Source organism: Protopterus annectens, chromosome 2.part2 (assembly GCF_019279795.1).
Source record: "Protopterus annectens isolate FY-2018-M chromosome 2.part2, PAN1.0, whole genome shotgun sequence".
Taxonomy (NCBI): domain Eukaryota; kingdom Metazoa; phylum Chordata; order Ceratodontiformes; family Protopteridae; genus Protopterus; species Protopterus annectens.
The window spans coordinates 1,153,015,069-1,153,033,091 of record NC_056730.1 but is presented as its reverse complement, the minus strand read 5'-3'; the positions used below and the strand labels follow the sequence as shown (position 1 = coordinate 1,153,033,091).

The 18,023-nt window shown below is 38.8% G+C and overlaps 1 protein-coding gene across 1 annotated transcript in view; it reads left to right on the top strand.

The window, feature by feature from the left end:
• LOC122795918 (procathepsin L-like) overlaps positions 1-18,023 on the top strand; it is a 553,947-nt gene that overhangs the window by 125,954 nt on the left and 409,970 nt on the right. The window lies entirely within an intron of this gene.

Below are 18,023 nucleotides of genomic sequence, written 5' to 3'. Positions count from 1 at the left end.
TAAGCTTGTTTGTATCACTTTCCTGACCTTATTTCATCCTCCTGGCTGTGTAGTCATCATGCACATTGATTTTGCAGGCGATTCCTCGATCTGCCTCTTATAGGCAGGGGTTCTTTCAATACAAAATGTCCATGGGTGCAGCCTCATAGCACAGAGGCCTGCTCTGTGGAATTCAAGCTCACACTGGAAGCCATGCTTGTTTTAGGTCTAACAGTTGCAGTGCTTGTGCTAGCATCAGACTGACTGCTTATAGCAGCTACAGATATATTTAGGTTAACTTCTGAAACAATTCCCTCACTAACAGGAACAATAGGAACATTGGGCAACAGTTCTGTGGGTTCTGTATAAGTGGTAGTTTTAACAGCATTTGCATATGCTGCTTGTTCATCTGAAACAGTTGAATGCAATGTAGTTCTGGGTCTTACAGAGCTCCGCCCATTTCCTGTTATATGCTGTATGTTGGAGTTAGTATTAATCCTTTCATTTACCTAAGAGAAGACATTACCTTCTTTAAAATCCTTCAAATCCCTTTGTAATTTTTTGTTTTTGGTAACTGGAAGTCTCTTGTCATAAACAGTAATATTTTCAAACAACGCATCCATTTTATCACCAACAAGTTCATCTGAATAGGTATTGTTAATTATGTTTTGCAACTCAGTGATTTCATTAGATGGATTTAGCTCCTCTGGTCTAAATAATTCAATAAGGAGCTGCATATATTTAGCGCTGCACTCAAGGTTAACTGCCAGCTTGCACATAACTGGGCATGGTGAGAACTCTAAGTCCCCTTGGTGCTATATTAAGGCTCAATGAAGCCTCAAGATGAAAGCGCTGCCACTGCAAGCACTTAAACTTATAAAGTTTATTCTCCAGATTGTGATAGTTATCTCTGAAAGCTGCAGAAAAATCAGGATTATCTGGAGTCAGTGATATTGTCTGCATATAAGTTCCATTAAGTAATGGATTAGTTTGAAAGTCCAATAAAGTAGACAAATGATAGCTGCTCCTCCTATTGGATGGCAAATCCATCGAAGGTACAAAGTTGTCCAAATGATCCATTTCATTTCCTGCCATGCTTGGTTCAAAGATAAAGAAAATATACCAAATGAAAACAGTCCTTGAACCAAATAAGGAATCAGATGCAAAAACCAGAGAATACAAGAAAAAGAAAAATGATCTGGTTCCACACAGCAGTGGAAATCAATATGTCCTTTATTGTAGTAAGGTAAGCGCTTTCTTGGAATAACATCTGCTTCATTAGACCAACAAAGATAGAATAACAATTACATTTTTAAACACTAAAACATCCAATCAAAAATCAGATAAAATGTGCATCATAGCTAATTGATGTAAATGTTGTCTATTTTTGCTATTGTACTACCTGCTTCTCATTTTACATAGGGAAAACAAACACGGTGTTTAAAGGCAGAATATTTGAACACCTTAGGGATATTAGGAATGTTAAAGAAACCAGCGCACTATCACTATATTAACTAAAGAGGGTAAAGAACATAAATTTAGCTTTATGGTACTAGAGATTCTGTATAGTACCAAGAGAGGAGGTGACATTAATAATAGAACAGAATCTACTGAACAGAAATAGATTTTCAATCTGATAAACCTCCTGGTTTAAACAACAGAGTTTCCCTGAAACCCTTCCTTAAAGTACGGCCATTAAAGCATTGATTTGTCTTTTAATATTTTATCATATATATTTCAATAGTCCACCCTTTATTATTTTTTACTATTGTATTCGTTACCATTTTTAAGTACATATTGTTCATTTAGTCTGTTTTTATTCAATTTTTTAAAGCTCTATATATTCTACAGATGTATTTTATCACATGGATTGTAGCTATAATGCACATTTTACCTGATTTTTGATTGGATGTTTTAGTGTTTAAAAATGTAATTGTTATTCTATCTTTGTTGGTCTGATGAAGCGGATGTTATTCCAAGAAAGCGCTTACCTACTACAATAAAGGACATATTGATTTTCACTGCTGTGTGGAACCAGATCATTTTTCTTTTTCTTGTATTCTCTGGTTTTTACATCTGATTCCTTATTTGGTTCAAGGACTGTTTTCGTTTGGTATATTTTCTTTATCTTTGAACCAAGCATGGCAGGAAATGAAATGGATCGTTTGGACAACTTTGTACCGTCGATGGATTTGCCATCTAATAGGAGGAACAACTATCGTTTGTCACCTTTATTGGACTTTCAATCTAATCCATTACTTAATGGAACTTATATGCAGACAACATTACTGACTCCAGATAATCCTGATTTATCTGCAGCTTTCAGAGATAACTATTACAATCTGGAGAATAAACTTTGTAAGTTTAAGTGCTTGCAGTGGCAGCGCTTTCATCTTGAGGCTTCAGTGAGCCTTACTATAGCACCAAGGGGACTTAGGGTTCTCACCATGCCCAGTTATGGGGAATCTTATGCTGAGCTACTTAGGCGCTGGCAGTTACTTAACCTTGAGTGCAGCGCTAAATATATGCAGCTCCTTATTGAATTTTTTAGACCAGAGGAGCTAAAACTATCTAATGAAATCACTGAGTTGCATGTATTTTATCACATGGCTTTTAGCTATGATGCAAATTTTATCTGATTTTTGATTGGATGTTTTAGTGTTTAAAATGTAACTGTCATTCTGTTTTTGTTGGTCTGATGAATTGGATGTTATTCCGAGAAAGTGCTAACCTTACTACAATAAAGGACATATTGATTTATTTTGGTATGCTTTATGGGTTGTGGTTGAGTGGCACACTGAGTTTGTGGGCTATGTGTCATTTGTGTTGTGTTGAGGGGTGGAGGGTGCTTGCGTTTCGGCTTTGGAGGCCCCTATTGCTTGGGTAGATTTTTTTTGAGAGCCTCCACAAATGTAGGTGTGTGTTTCGTGTTTCTATGTGTGTGTTTTGGTGGTGTAGATTTTGAGGGACTATGTGATGAGTGTGGTGTGGTGCAAGTGTTTACCTTCTTCGCTTGACTGTCTAGTCCAGTCGAAGTTGAAGAGAGCTTTTCTTCCAGTTTGGCTATACAAGTGCGTCTCTCACAGGTTGTAGTGTTGGGTGGTGGGAGGAGAGGGTTGTCTGTGTACATGAAGCAATTGCTGAATTGCCCCAAGATGTCCAGATTCATCAGGTAGACAAGAGAAATCACCAGGAGCTGACCCTTAGACATGCCTGGATAGGTGCTTATTTATTAAGTACTAAAAACTGTTTTCCTCTAGACAAGTGAGGAAAGTTGAGTGTTGTAGTAGTTTGTAGCTTATTTAGTGCTTACAATGAGTTCTGAACAAGTGCTGAGCTCAAAGAAACAGATTTGAGTGCTGAAACTAGAAAACTGGTTAGTTCTAAGAAACAAAATTAAGCTAGATGGCTTCCCTCCAACATAGAAAGGCTTGGGGCTCAGAAGATTACAAACAGTCCTGGATACAGCAAATCTGTATCTGGACTAGACAACTTACAGGAAAGGCAGGAAACAAGCTTAGATTTTTTTTTTTGTAAAGCGGGAAGGAGAAAGGAGGAGCAGAAACTAACTGGGTTGGCCTTCTCAAATGTTCTCCCTGGATTAGGTAGGATGAGGTAATGACACAAGACTGGGAGGAGTGTCCCAGATCAAATTTACAGTAGGGACGGGCAAATGCAAAGCCACCAAGTATAAAAACAGGATACCAATAGGGAGGGAGAGTGGGAAACAAAAATCAGAACAAACAAACCCAACCAGATGCTTAACAATTGTAAAAAAATTCTAGTTAATACCTCACACACAATGAAGCTAGTTAGCAAAGTACATGCAGGCAATAAAAATGCTATAAGTAACTCAGAAATAAGCAAAAAATAGGATACTTAATGTTATACATCACAGATTAGTTGGCTCAGAGCCCTTAATCCGACTTCCTCCGATTAGCTCAGTGTGAAATGGCAGAAATACTCACAAGTTAACTTCTTAAGTAACAAAGCTGAAACATGAAACAACTTAAAAAAAAAGCTTGAAAGAACCAATGAGGTGCTTACTCCAAGACGTAGTCCAGGCAACACCAGTCAGCCAATGACCACAAACAATTCATTCTCACTAAAATGCTATACTGGCTTTGGGTAAGCTATGATGGCCTGGAACGTATGCTCAGTCACACAGCCTCTACAAAATAATAACTAGGCCCAAAAAACAAGCCTGAATATGGACAATGTTACACTACCAATACTACTTAGGTAGAAAAAAAACTGCAGAAATGTTTAAACAGATAAAGGATCAAGGAGACTCTAGAGTATGCTTTTAACTGCAAACAAGTTATACAATGCACTCCTTAGCAGGAAATCAGATCAAACAAACCCAACCAGATGCTTAACAATTGTAGAAAATTGCTAGTTAATACCTCAGACACACTGAAACTAGCTAGCAAAGTATATGCAGACAATAAAAATGCTGTAAATAACTCAGATATAAGCAAAAAACAGGATACTTAATGTTATATATCACAGATTAGTTGCCTCAAAGCATTCCTTCAACTTCCTCCGATTAGCTAAGTGTGAAATGGCAGAAACACTCACAGGTTAATTTCTTAAGTAACAAAGTTGAAACCTGAAACAATTGAAAAAAAAGCTTGAAAGAACCAGTGAGGTCCTTACTCCAAGCCATAGTCCAGGCAACCCCAGTCAGCAAATGACCACAGACAATTAACTCTCACTGAAATGCTATCCTGGCTTTGGTTATGCTATGATGGCCTGGAACATGTGCTCAAAAACAAAGCCTCTACTAATAAACAAATAGGCCCCAAACACAAGCCTGAATATGGACAATGCTACAGTGCCAACACTACTTAGGTAGAAATAAAACTGCAGAAATGTTTAAATAGATAAAGGATCAAGGAGACTCAAGAGATTGCTTTTAACTGCAAACAAATTATACAATACACTCTTTAGCAGAAAATCAGAACAAACAAACCCAACCAGATGCTTAACAATTGTAGAAAATTTCAAGTTAATACCTCACACAGTGAAACTAGCTAGCAAAGTATATACAGACAATAAAAATGCTATAAATAACTCAGAAATACGCAAAAAACAGGATACTTAATGTTATATATCACAGATTAGTTTGCTCAGAGCCCTTCTTCCAACTTCCTCCGATTAGCTCAGTGTGAAATGGCAGAAACACTCACAAGTTAACTTCTTAAGAAACAAAGCTGAAACCAGAAAGTTTGGGAAGGTGGCCTAATGGTTAAGGTGTTTGCCTTACAAACAGTAGGTGCAGGGTTTGAGTCTCACAAGGGATAATTGGCTAGGCTTAAAATGGCTCGCAAGGGCAGTTAGCTTAGTACTAACCTATGAACCTATGAAACAACTTAAAAAATCTTGAAAGAGCCAATGAGGTGCTGATTCCAAGCCATAGTCCAGGCAACTTCAGTCAGCCTATGACCACAAACAATTCACTCTCACTGAAATGCTATACCTGCCTTGGCTAAGTTATGATGGCCTGGAGCATGTGCTCAGACACACAGCCTTGACTAAAAAACAACTAGGCCCGAAACACAAGCATGAATATGGATGATGTTACACTACCTACACTAATTAAGTAGAAAAAAAACTGCAGAAATGTTTAAACAGATAAAGGATCAAGATGACTCTAGAAAATGCTTTTAACTGCAAATAAGTTATACAATACACTCCTTAGCATTAAATCAGGACAAACAAACCCAACCAGATGCTTAACAATTGTAGAAAATTTCTAGTTAATACCTCACACACAATGAAACTAGTTAGCAAAGTACATGCAGACAATAAAAATGCTATAAGTAACTCAGAAATAAGCAAAAAACAGGATACTTAATGTTATACATCACAGATTAGTTGGCCCAGTGCCCTTCCTCTGACTTCCTCCGATTAGCTCAGTGTGAAATGGCAGAAATACTCACAAGTTAACTTCTTAAGTAACAAAGCTGAAATATGAAACAACTTAAAAAAAAAGCTTGAAAGAACCAATGAGGTGCTTACTCCAAGACGTAGTCCAGGCAACCCCAGTCAGCCAATGACCACAAACAATTCACTCTCACTGAAATGCTATACCGGCTTTTGGTAAGCTATGATGGCCTGGAACGTGTGCTCAGTCACACAGCCTCTACTAAATAACAAATAGGCCCAAATAACAAGCCTGAATATGGACAATGCTACACTACCAATACTACTTAGGTAGAAAAAAAACTGCAGAAATGTTTAAACAGATAAAGGATCAAGAATACTCTAGAGTATGCTTTTAACTGCAAAAATGTTATACAATGCACTCCTTAGCAGGAAATGAGATCAAACAAACCCAACCAGATGCTTAACAATTGTAGAAAATTGCTAGTTAATACCTCACACACAGTGAAACTAGCAAGCAAAGTATATGCAGACAATAAAAATGCTGTAAATAACTCAGATATAAGCAAAAAACAGGATACTTAATGTTATATATCACAGATTAGTTGGCTCAGAGCATTCCTTCGACTTCCTCTGATTAGCTAAGTGTGAAATGGCAGAAACACTCACAGGTTAATTTCTTAAAAAAACAAAGTTGAAATCTGAAACAATTGAAAAAAAAAGCTTGAAAGAACCAGTGAGGTCTTTACTCCAAGCCATAGTCCAGGCAACCTCAGTCAGCCAATGACCACAAACAATTCACTCTCATTGAAATGCTATACTGGCTTTGGCTATGCTATGATGTCCTGGAACATATGCTCAAACATAAAGCCTCTACTAGCAAACAACTAGGCCCAAAACTAAAGCCTGAATATGGACAATGCTACACTGCCAACACTACTTAGGTAGAAATAAAACTGCAGAAATGTTTAAACAGATAAAGGATCAAGGAGACTCTAGAGTATGCTTTTATCTGCAAACAAGTTATACAATGCACTCCTTAGCAGGAAATCAGATCAAACAAACCCAACCAGATGCTTAACAATTGTAGAAAATTGCTAGTTAATACCTCACACACAGTGAAACTAGCTAGCAAAGTATATGCAGGCAATAAAAATGCTGTAAATAACTCAGATATAAGCAAAACACAGGATACTTAATGTTATATATCACAGATTAGTTGGCTCAGAGAATTCCTTCGACTTCCTCCGATTAGCTAAGTGTGAAATGGCAGAAACACTCACAGGTTAATTTCTTAAGTAACAAAGTTGAAACCTGAAACAATTGAAAAAAAAGCTTGAAAGAACCAGTGAGGTCCTTACTCCAAGCCATAGTCCAGGCAACCCCAGTCAGCTAATGACCACAAACTATTCACTCTCACTGAAATGCTATACTGGCTTTGGCTATGTTATGATGGCCTGGAACATGTGCTCAAACACAAAGCCTCTACTAACAAACAACTAGGCCCAAAACACAATCCTGAATATGGACAATGCTACACTGCCAACACTACTTAGGTAGAAATAAAACTGCAGAAATGTTTAAATAGATAAAGGATCAAGGAGACTCAAGAGATTGCTTTTAACTGCAAACAAATTATACAATACACTCTTTAGCAGAAAATCAGAACAAACAAACCCAACCAGATGCTTAACAATTGTAGAAAATTTCAAGTTAATGCCTCACACAGTGAAACTAGCTAGCAAAGTATATGCAGACAATAAAAATGCTACAAATAATTCAGAAATAAGCAAAAAACAGGATACTTAATGTTACATACCACAGATTAGTTTGCTCAGAGCCCTTCTTCCAACTTCCTCCGATTAGCTCAGTGTGAAATGGCAGAAACACTCACAAGTTAACTTCTTAAGTAACAAAGCTGAAACCTGCAAGTTTGGGAAGGTGGCCTAATGGTTAAGGTGTTTACCTTACAAACACTAGGTGCAGGGTTTGAGTCTCACAAGGGATAATTGGCTAGGCTTAAAATGGCTCGCAAGGGCAGTTAGCTTAGTACTAACCTATGAACCTATGAACATATGAAACAACTTAAAAAAGCTTGAAAGAGCCAGTGAAGTGCTTATTCCAAGCCGTAGTCCAGGCAACCTCAGTCAGCCGATGACCACAAACAATTCACTCTCACTGAAATGCTATACCTGCCTTGGCTAAGTTATGATGGCCTGGAACATGTGCTCAGACACACAGCCTCTACTAAAAAACAACTAGGCCCAAAACACAAGCCTGAATATGGATGATGCTACACTACCTACACTAATTAAGTAGAAAAAAACTGCAGAAATGTTTAAACAGATAAAGGATCAAGGTGACTCTAGAAAATGCTTTTAACTGCAAATAAGTTATACAATACACTCCTTAGCATTAAATCAGGTCAAACAAACCCAACCAGATGCTTAACAATTGTAGAAAATTTCTAGTTAATACCTCACACACAGTGAAACTAGCTAGCAAAGTATATGCAGACAATAAAAATGCTATAAATAACTCAGAAATAAGCAAAAAACAGGATACTTAATTTTATATGTCACAGAATAGTTTGCTCAGAGCCCTTCTTCCAACTTCCTTTGATTAGCTCAGTGTGAATTGGCAGAAACACTCACAAGTTAACTTCTTAAGTAACAAATCTGAAACCTGAAACAACTTAAAAAAAGCTTGAAAGAGCCAATGAGGTGCTTATTCCAAGCTGTAGTCCAGGCAACCTCAGTCAGCCGATGACCACAAACAATTCACTCTCACTGAAATGCTATACTGGATTTGGCTAAGCTATGATGGCCTGGAACATGTGTTCAGACACACAGCCTCTACTAAAAAACAACTAGGCCCAAAACACAAGCCTGAATATGGATGATGCTACACTAATTAAGTAGAAAAAAACTGCAGAAATGTTTAAATAAATAAAGGATCAAGGTGACTCTAGAAAATGCTTTTAACTGCAAATAAGTTATACAATATACTCCTTGGCATTAAATCAGAATAAACAAACCCAACCAGATGCTTAACAATTGTAGAAAATTACTAGCTAATACCTCACACACAGTGAAACCATCTAGCAAAGTATATACAGACAATATAAATGCTATAAATAACTCAGAAATAAGCAAAAAAACAGGATACTTAATGTTATATATCACAGACTAGTTGGCTCAGAGCCCTTCCTCTGACTTCCTCCAATTAGCTCAGTGTGAAATGGCAGAAACACTCAGAAGTTAACATCTTAAGTAACAAAGTTGAAACCTGAAACAACTTTAAAAAAAAAGCTTGAAAGAACCAATGAGGTGCTTATATCAAGCAGTAGTCCAGGCAACCCCAGTCAGCCAATGACCACAAACAATTCACTCTCACTGAAATGCTATACTGGATTTGGCTATGCTATGATGGCCTGGAACATGTGCTCAGACACACAGCTTCTACTAACAAACAACTAGGCCCAAAACACAAGTCTGAATATCAAAAATACTACACTACCTACACTACTTAGGTAGAAAAAGAAACTGCAGAAATGTTTAAACAGATAAAGGATCAAGGAGACTCTAGAGAATGCTTTTAACAGCAAACAAGTTATACGATACACACCTTAACAGGAAATCAGAACAAACAAACCCAACCAGATGCTTAACAACTGTAGTAAATTTCTAGTTTATTCCTCACACACATTGAAACTAGCTAGCAAAGTATATGCGGACAATAAACATGCTATAAATAACTCAGAAATAAGCAGAAAACAGGATACTTAATGTTATATATCACAGATTAGTTGGCTCAGAGCCCTTCCTCTGATTCCTCCGATTAGATCAGTGTGAAATTCACCACTATTGGACCACTTCACAGGATGGTAGTAGTGGCTCCAGTCCTGTGGGCACCTCAGTATGTGGCAACCTGGTAAGTCAGTACCCTGAGGTTCAGGACCTGTTGCAGGATGTGGAACAGAAGGCAAAGGAGAGATGGTGGAAACCAGAAAAAAGTCTCCTCCAGCAGGTGCAAGTGTCCTTTTCAGCTCCAGTCACAGATCCACCAGGGCCACAATCACCCTACCATTAGGATCATTCCTCTTAGGACATTAAATGGCAGAGGAATACTTAAGGCTCTATGGACCAGGAGGATACAGAATGGAAGGCCCTCTTCTCTACCCCCTTCACTTGTATGTCTCAGCTCCTTCAATTTTCATCCCAACATCATTATTTTGCTGGCCTTTTATATTTTTGTGAAAGAAAAAAATCCTCAACTTTTCCTGAACCCCTCCCTTTTACATACAGGGCCTTTTTCCTACTGTAACTTAATTTTAAAAAATTGTGAAAAGACTGAGGATTCTATACAAACCAAAAATTGCCTATGCTCTTCCACTTTCTCCTGCACAACTTTAAGGTTTTCCTTTTTCTGGTTTTCTGTACTGACTGTTCTAGCCACCTCCTTTCCAATCTTTTAAAATCCACAACAGGGTGCCTGTGATGCCTCAACACTGGCTCAGTAATCAAGGAGCCTCAGTCCTCACCAATGGAAGTAGTAGGGGATGTAAACACTTGGAGGATGACAAGTACACACACTGTAAAATGTAATTTCCCTCAAGAGCACACACAGAGATCACAGTCAGTCTGGAGCTGGTTTCTCCCTCTTTCTCCATATCCCCAGTAAGACACCCCACTGGCAAAGCTATAGAGCTGAGAACTCAGCTAAGTGGTCAGGCCAAGACCTCCAGCACCCTCTCAGTCCAACCAGCACTTTGTGTCCCTGCCCAAGTAGCTGACACAGACACACTCTTTAAGGTTTGGTTTATACAAAAAACATACACAGACACACCTGGGAAAGGCTGGCACAGGTTTACTAGGTATGCTTCCTTTTACCCAGACTATAAGGTAGTTTTTACTGCCACCAGCCAACTCTTTATCAGCTACTTTAACATCCTTAACAAAGGGTGTCTAGTCTTACTGTGTAATGTTACTATTAATCCAAATGGTAGTTTGTCCAAGACCAAGACTATTAGGAGTGGCCCACAGTGTCTCCACATAAATATGCAAGTACTCTCAGAGCATAAATATGTCTCTACACAGATCAACCACAATGATAGGTTTAAATATATTTAATAATAAATAATAAAATAACAAGAAAATAGTAAATAATCAGTTACATCAAAGTTCAAAATCACAGGAAATATTTCAAACAACATTGCAGGACAGTCTCAAATAAATAAAGAAAACATCTAAGCTATACTTCACTACATTCCTAACTGAATCTAAGAGAAATTACTGAACCCTAGTTAACTTACTTACAGAGCAAAACAAGACAGATGTAGAGAGTGGGTCCTCCAGCTGATGCTGTCAGGTCAAACACAAAATACAAAATGCCCTGTCACTCTCTTAGAGAATTCTTAAATTAATATTTCAGATATTACTGCTGGGGTTGCTAGCAGCATGACATATTTCAAATATTACTGCTGGGGTAGCTAGCAGCATGACTTCACGTCTTGTCATCTGACTATCAGTTCCCAGGCTCACAACCATTGATTTTAGCATCTACCTGCAAAATCACATATACTTTAGATCTTTTGGTAAATGGTAGAAGCCATAAAATAATTTAAATTCCTCCATATTTAAAGAAAATACAAAAACTTCTAGTTCTAGACATGATGTCTCATGTTGCACCGAAACTGAAAGAAAACATCTCTTTTATAATATGGTTATAAAGTAATTCAGTTTTCAGCTATTCTTCTAAAGTTAACTTCTTGTGTTTCAGCCCCCATTGCTAACATACATATACATCTAAACAGTTACAATAGTGTCTATACATTTCTGCTCAATATTTTACAACATATCTCTTCTGCACACGTCTGTACAATACAACATACAGTTCTAATACAGTTGTAACACAAGCAGTTGCATCATGCTGACATTCACAAATGACACACAATTGCCTACACAATTCCAGATAGCTGGGCTGGCAGTATCTCCTTCTGTCACACTTCTGCATAAATCATATTAATAGCCAAATGACATATAATTATTTACAAAATTCCAGCTAGCTAGGTTAGCAGTATTTCCCTTTGTCACACGTCTCCACCCCCCCCCGAAGACTCTAGCTTCTTTTTCAGGTGACCATTGAGAAACGTTGTTTGAGATGGTCAGGCATATCTGAAAATACATTACCCCATTCCCTGTCTTGAAATTCCAGCTGCCTTGGCATTGATGACCTCAGTACAGTGCTGCACTGTCCCATTATATGCCTGCAACCCTAGGCTCCACCGCAGTAATTTGGGTTTTTGCTGGCTGGTTCCCTGAAAACATAGATACCCCTCAGACTCCTCCTGCCTTGTACCACATATACTTAGCACCAGGGCCTCCCTATCATGGTAAGGTTTCATCATGTTAACATGGTACAGCTTATGCCCCTGCCTCCTGCCTAGCACTTCTACCATGTAGTTAACATCACTGACCTTCCTTACCACTTTGAAGGGTCCCTCCAAAGCTGCCTGCTGCTTGTTGTGACTGACAGGAATGAGAACCATTACCTGCTGCCTCACAGCATACTCTCTAGCTTGAGGATTCCTGTCATACCAGACCTTTTTTTGCTGTTGGGATTCTGCCAGTTTTCCCTGGGGCAAGCCCATGAGCTCCCTAAGCCTTGTCCTGAGGTTTAGGACATATGCCACAACAGACTCCTTGTGGGATTCACGCTCACCCTCCCACTCATCATGCATCAAATCTAGAAGTCCCTATGTCCATATAGCAAATCAAAGGGTGAAAACCCTGTGGATTCCTGGTGCACCTCTCTGTAAGCAAACAAGAGATGGAGCAAATATTTGTCCCACTCCCTCTTAAACTGGTCTGCAAATGCTTATAACATGGTCTTGAGTGTGGAGTTTAACCTTTCAACCAGACCATTAGTTTGGGGATGGTAGGGGGTGGTCTTTAGTTACTTCACCCCACAGTGCTCCCTCAGACAAGCCAGCAGGTCTGACATGGAATTGGCACCTCTGTCAGTTAGTATTTATTTTTAGAACCTACCCTGCTGAAAATCTCTAACAGCATTTGTCACCTTGTCAGCTTCAATGGAGGACAATGCCATTTCAGCTTTCAGTTGGTGAAAATGCCTGCTGTAAAATAACTCCTTCCAGTTGTAATGCACTGCCTGCTGAACTACAACCCTGAAACCACTCCTAATTTAAGAAATAACTTAACACTTTCACAACCCTAGCACAGTATAAATGTTTCATTAACAAAGGTTGATCATAGAAAGTCTGCAAATATTACATTTGATGCAACAACCCAAACTCCTTGTCCAAATGGGAATAAAAGGGGGGGGGGCAAGCTATTGCTTCAGTGATAGCTTCCCATGTTGAATTATACAGTGTTTTTCTTTGCAGCTTGCTTTTTTTCATATAAGGACTAATTAAATATCTAGATAGATGTATTACCGTGTCTAGCAATATTGTAAAATATTGCACTGTTTTTCACTACTGTAGGTTGTGTTTGTTCCTTATGCAAACATTTATTTGACCACATTCTCTCTCTACTGCCTGTCAATCATCAGACCTCTCTGTCAATTAGCTGTTTCATTCCCTACATGGCAAGGGCCAACAGAGAAGGGTCACCATGCAGGCAAATGTCACTGGTACTTGAAGTTTGTTTTTCTACACATCCCAAATATGCATTTGCTTTCACGTGGCATAGAGGAGTGGACATACAATAGGTTTACTGCAGGAGCCATCCCTTACTTCCAAAAGGGATGTTACCTCCAAACAGCCCTGCCCATTCCCCATAACAGGAGTACTGGTCCCACTAGTCTCCACCACTGAGTACACACTGTCTTATGTGCCTCCAAGTTTATAAAAACCCCACCATCTTCCAAGGAGAGACAAGACTGTCACACTCCTTCACTCCTCTTTCAATTTACCGGGCTCCACTAGCCTGGGACACTTAACTGTATCCCATTACCCTGGGTTGAAATCAGGGTTCTGTCTCTCTGCATCAGAGAGCACATTTGCTTTAGGAACAGCATAGCTCTTATGTTCTTGCATTTTGCCCTGAATCTTTGTTTGAAAAGGGTCAATTAACCAGTTCATGGACTGTTACACAACCATTTATAAGGACTACAAGGTCACTTAAAAGACTTGAAATAATATGACATATATCTGAAAATATGCCATAACTGTTGGCTACTGAATATACTCAATTCTAGACTTCAAAGCCACATGCACCTTATATTCGAATAATGTACTTCATCAAATGGCAGTCTCAATTTGAGTGTGGAGAGGGGAGACGGAAGAGTGTTAAGTCTAGTGTCCAAAATTTCACTGATCATGTAAAGAAATTTTCTGCATTGGAGTTCCACCATGCTTAGTCTGAGCCTAAGTGATATACACACCCCTAACGGAATCACACCAAATTCTAGACACAAGCAAAATGCTTCAGAATGCACTATGTCCAAGAACAAGCATCTCAACCCCAATTACATTTTTTAACTGATCTCAATGACTCTACCTGCATCCAATTGTCCAATTCATTCTGCAGTAGCTGGAGAACCTTAGGCAGATGAGACCTCCATGGCTCATTTTTTCTGCCCAGGTTTCTCCCACCAGCTCAGCTGCAGGAAATGGATATAAGAGAATGGGCCAAACTTGCTGGTACTGTAGGGTAGTTTACCCTCTCCTGTGGCAGTGACCCTCTACCCTTCCCTTCAGCAGCTTTTCTAGGATCCACTATAGCTACCTTCCACCTTCCAAGGGTTCCCCTTGTCTCACACTGGGACTGTACACAGCAACAGGCTCAATACACCCAAGTTTCACTGGGTATATGTGTTACCCATGTGGTGAACCAGAGCTTTCTCCCTCCTCCTCTGATGGATGAGGGGGCAGCAGCTACTCATTCCCATCCTCCTACCCACCTCTTACATGGGTCTGAGCCATTATTTACACTTGGGTTACCTGCAACGTAGTCAGGGCTTTATTCATTTACACCACAGAGTGGCTGTGCCTCATTAAAAGTTCTAGATATAACTTAACAATTAGCCTTGAAAACCCATGTATATAGTGCAGTTGCATCTACCATTTTGCCATTAGTAAATTAATTGCTGCTCCCTTCTGATTTTCACTGCAGCACCATTATCCTTAAGCACATAGAGCTTTGGCCATCCCACATTTGCAGTGTCAGAAAAGATAACCCTGCTCAATGTTAGCTTATACATCTAGGGGTCGATGTTATCTTCCAGCCTTTGCACAATCTATATGTTTTCTCAGTGCCTGCATGCATTGTTGTTTGTTTGCGAGTGCTCCAGTTTCCTTTCACCTCCCAAAAACATACTGATTTATTAGTGCTGTCCGTATATTATTATTTATTTATTCATTTGACATTTGTTGACTGGGTTGGTCCAGCTGGGCTGCAGCCCTTTTTCAGTGGAGACCCTGGGAGAAAAGCTCCACAAATATAAAGATACTCAAATGCATGACTACAAAAAACATATTACATAGGTATATAGAACAAGATTAGAAAAATTAACAATAATACAAATTAGAGATAAGATATATGATTGCTAATAACTTCTAAGAATCGGTAATGCACAGTATATTATAGTACAGAGTAAATGTTACATTATTAAAACAAATACCTGAAAAGTAGCAGTGGGAAGGTAATGTTAGGTCCATAATTTGCATTAATGCCTATATTAAAATGCAGGTAAGAAGTACAGAGAGTAGAAGAAGTAGGAGTTGTGCTGAGAAATTAGTTAGAAGAGTTGGGGGTGTATTCATTCTTGCCTTTGGGGCCCTGTTTGTGGCTAAAAAGGGTCTATGGATCAGCCCACTTAACCAATTAAAAATCTTATAATTTTATTTTACATTTGTTTCTGAAATAACATAATACACATTTCAAACAGGTTCTGCAGATTTTAGCCTGAAGAGACTTCTGCCATCCCCTAATAAAAAATGAGCATAGAGCAGAATGCCACACTGACAGTGAAACCATTTTGAAATACTACACTTAGCACTTTTACCTCAAAGACTACATACGTCAGTTCTCTCTTGAGAGTTTCTAAACATTCAGGCTTCCTTATACCACCAGATATCCAATGTACCAAAGACTGTTACACCACAAATTTCAGGGAATCTCATGCTTAATCAGAGCATACCATGTTCTACCGAAAGTACGGGACAAATCTACTCTGTCCCATATTTATTAATACTTACCTTTATGTAATAATACATTCTCTTTACTTAAAATAAAATAAACACATGGATGTGTAAAATATTTACACACACACACTCACACACACACACATACACACACACACACACACACACACACACATATGCACGCACACATGCACAAGCACACACACACACACACACACACACACACACACACACACACACACACACACACACACACACACACACACACACACACACAGCTCATCTAGGACTTCGCTGCTCTTATTCATAGCCATTGCCATTACAGATAGCGATCAGGCGATCAGTGTTACAGATAAGGGGAAATGAATGGATTGTTTATGTGGTCAATGTGTACTGCTATCACTGCCCACATGGTATCGATTGTTCGAAATTAAAAAAAAAAAACATGAAAAAGAAAAGATCATGAAGATCAGGAGCCTTTGCTTAGAGTACTCTCAGTAGGGTTACCACCTGTCCCACTTTGCGAGGGACAGTCCCTCTTTGGGCAGTTGTGTCCTGCAAAAAATGTGAAAAAATGGCAAAAGTCCTGAGATTTTAGGACAAAACTATTTTCTATATTTTATGTAATAGTTGCATAAAACAGTTATTCTGTATCTGAAACACCTAAATGTTATAAGAAACAGAATAAGGAACTAAAATGCTACAAGAATTAACTTTTATTCAGGCAAAAAAATGAAGTTCTGTCCTTTGTACTCCGTGGGTATGTTTTGCCCTGCAAAATCTGATGTTTGTAGCACAAATGTCCCACTTTTGGCATTTGGAAAGGTGGCAACCCTAACTCTCAGAGATCAGCAGTTCCATGCAACTGATCTGTAGAGCTTCATTCTCCACCATACCTTTCAACCTCTTAGAACAAGCAGTCTGGGCAAAGCATAAATATTGGGGGGATAAAGGCCCAGAAATAGGGGCAATTTCTAAATATTGCTCTTACAAACTTAGCAAGTTGATTGAATAACAGGTTTTACTTCAGCATGAATTTTTCTGAAGGGTATAAAGTCTGAAACTCAAATGTCTGTCATTATCTTTTAACGTCAATCTTTAATAATGGAAAACAAACCAAGAATATGGAACAAATTTAGGGACATCCTACGAAAATCTGTACAGTTGAAAGATACGTTACTTGACTACTGACACTCAGAAAAGCCAGGCATTTATTTCCTGTATCTCTAATATGTAGTCTGACAAAACATTACCTTTTTTTATCACTGTCTGGTGTTGTACGATGTCACCATTTGAATATAACAACTGTGTCTTCTCACCTGATATGAAACGTGATCGGTGTTTGAAGAGTAGCATGACAACGGGCTGAATCAGGGTGATTTCTATAACCCCACAGAACCAAAACACATTTTTATTGTTTTTCTCATTGTTCTCAGAGACTAACCTTACATGTTTTAAACCCCTCTCATCAGCCATTTGCCAGATGTCTAGTTACAGGTGGCCGATGCCCTCACAGTTAAGTATCACATCCATACAACCCTCTTATTAGGCCTTGTTATCTTTGCATACTCTCTAGGTCAAGATATATATTGCATTTGTTCCGCTACACAGACAGCTTCTTATTAACAAAGTATCACATCAAGACTCTCCTTGGGCTCATATTACTGCTTTTCCATTCCCTAACTTACAGGGGTTTTGGAGTAGAAGTGTTAAACTAAAACTGAAGTTATGTACTCAGGCCAAAATTATCATTGCTGCTAGTTTTCCCTCCTTACAGGACCTGTACTATTCCAGAGTCATGAGAAAAGGACAGGGAAAATTATCACCAACCCTTCACATCCAGGCCGCCGTCTTTTTGAACTATTACCACTGCGGTGGTGGTACTGCAGTAGCATTGTCGCCTCACAGTAAGATGTTGTCCTGTTCGATTCTCAGCTAGAGCGTCTTCTGTGTGGAGACATGCATGAATGGGCGTACCTTCGTT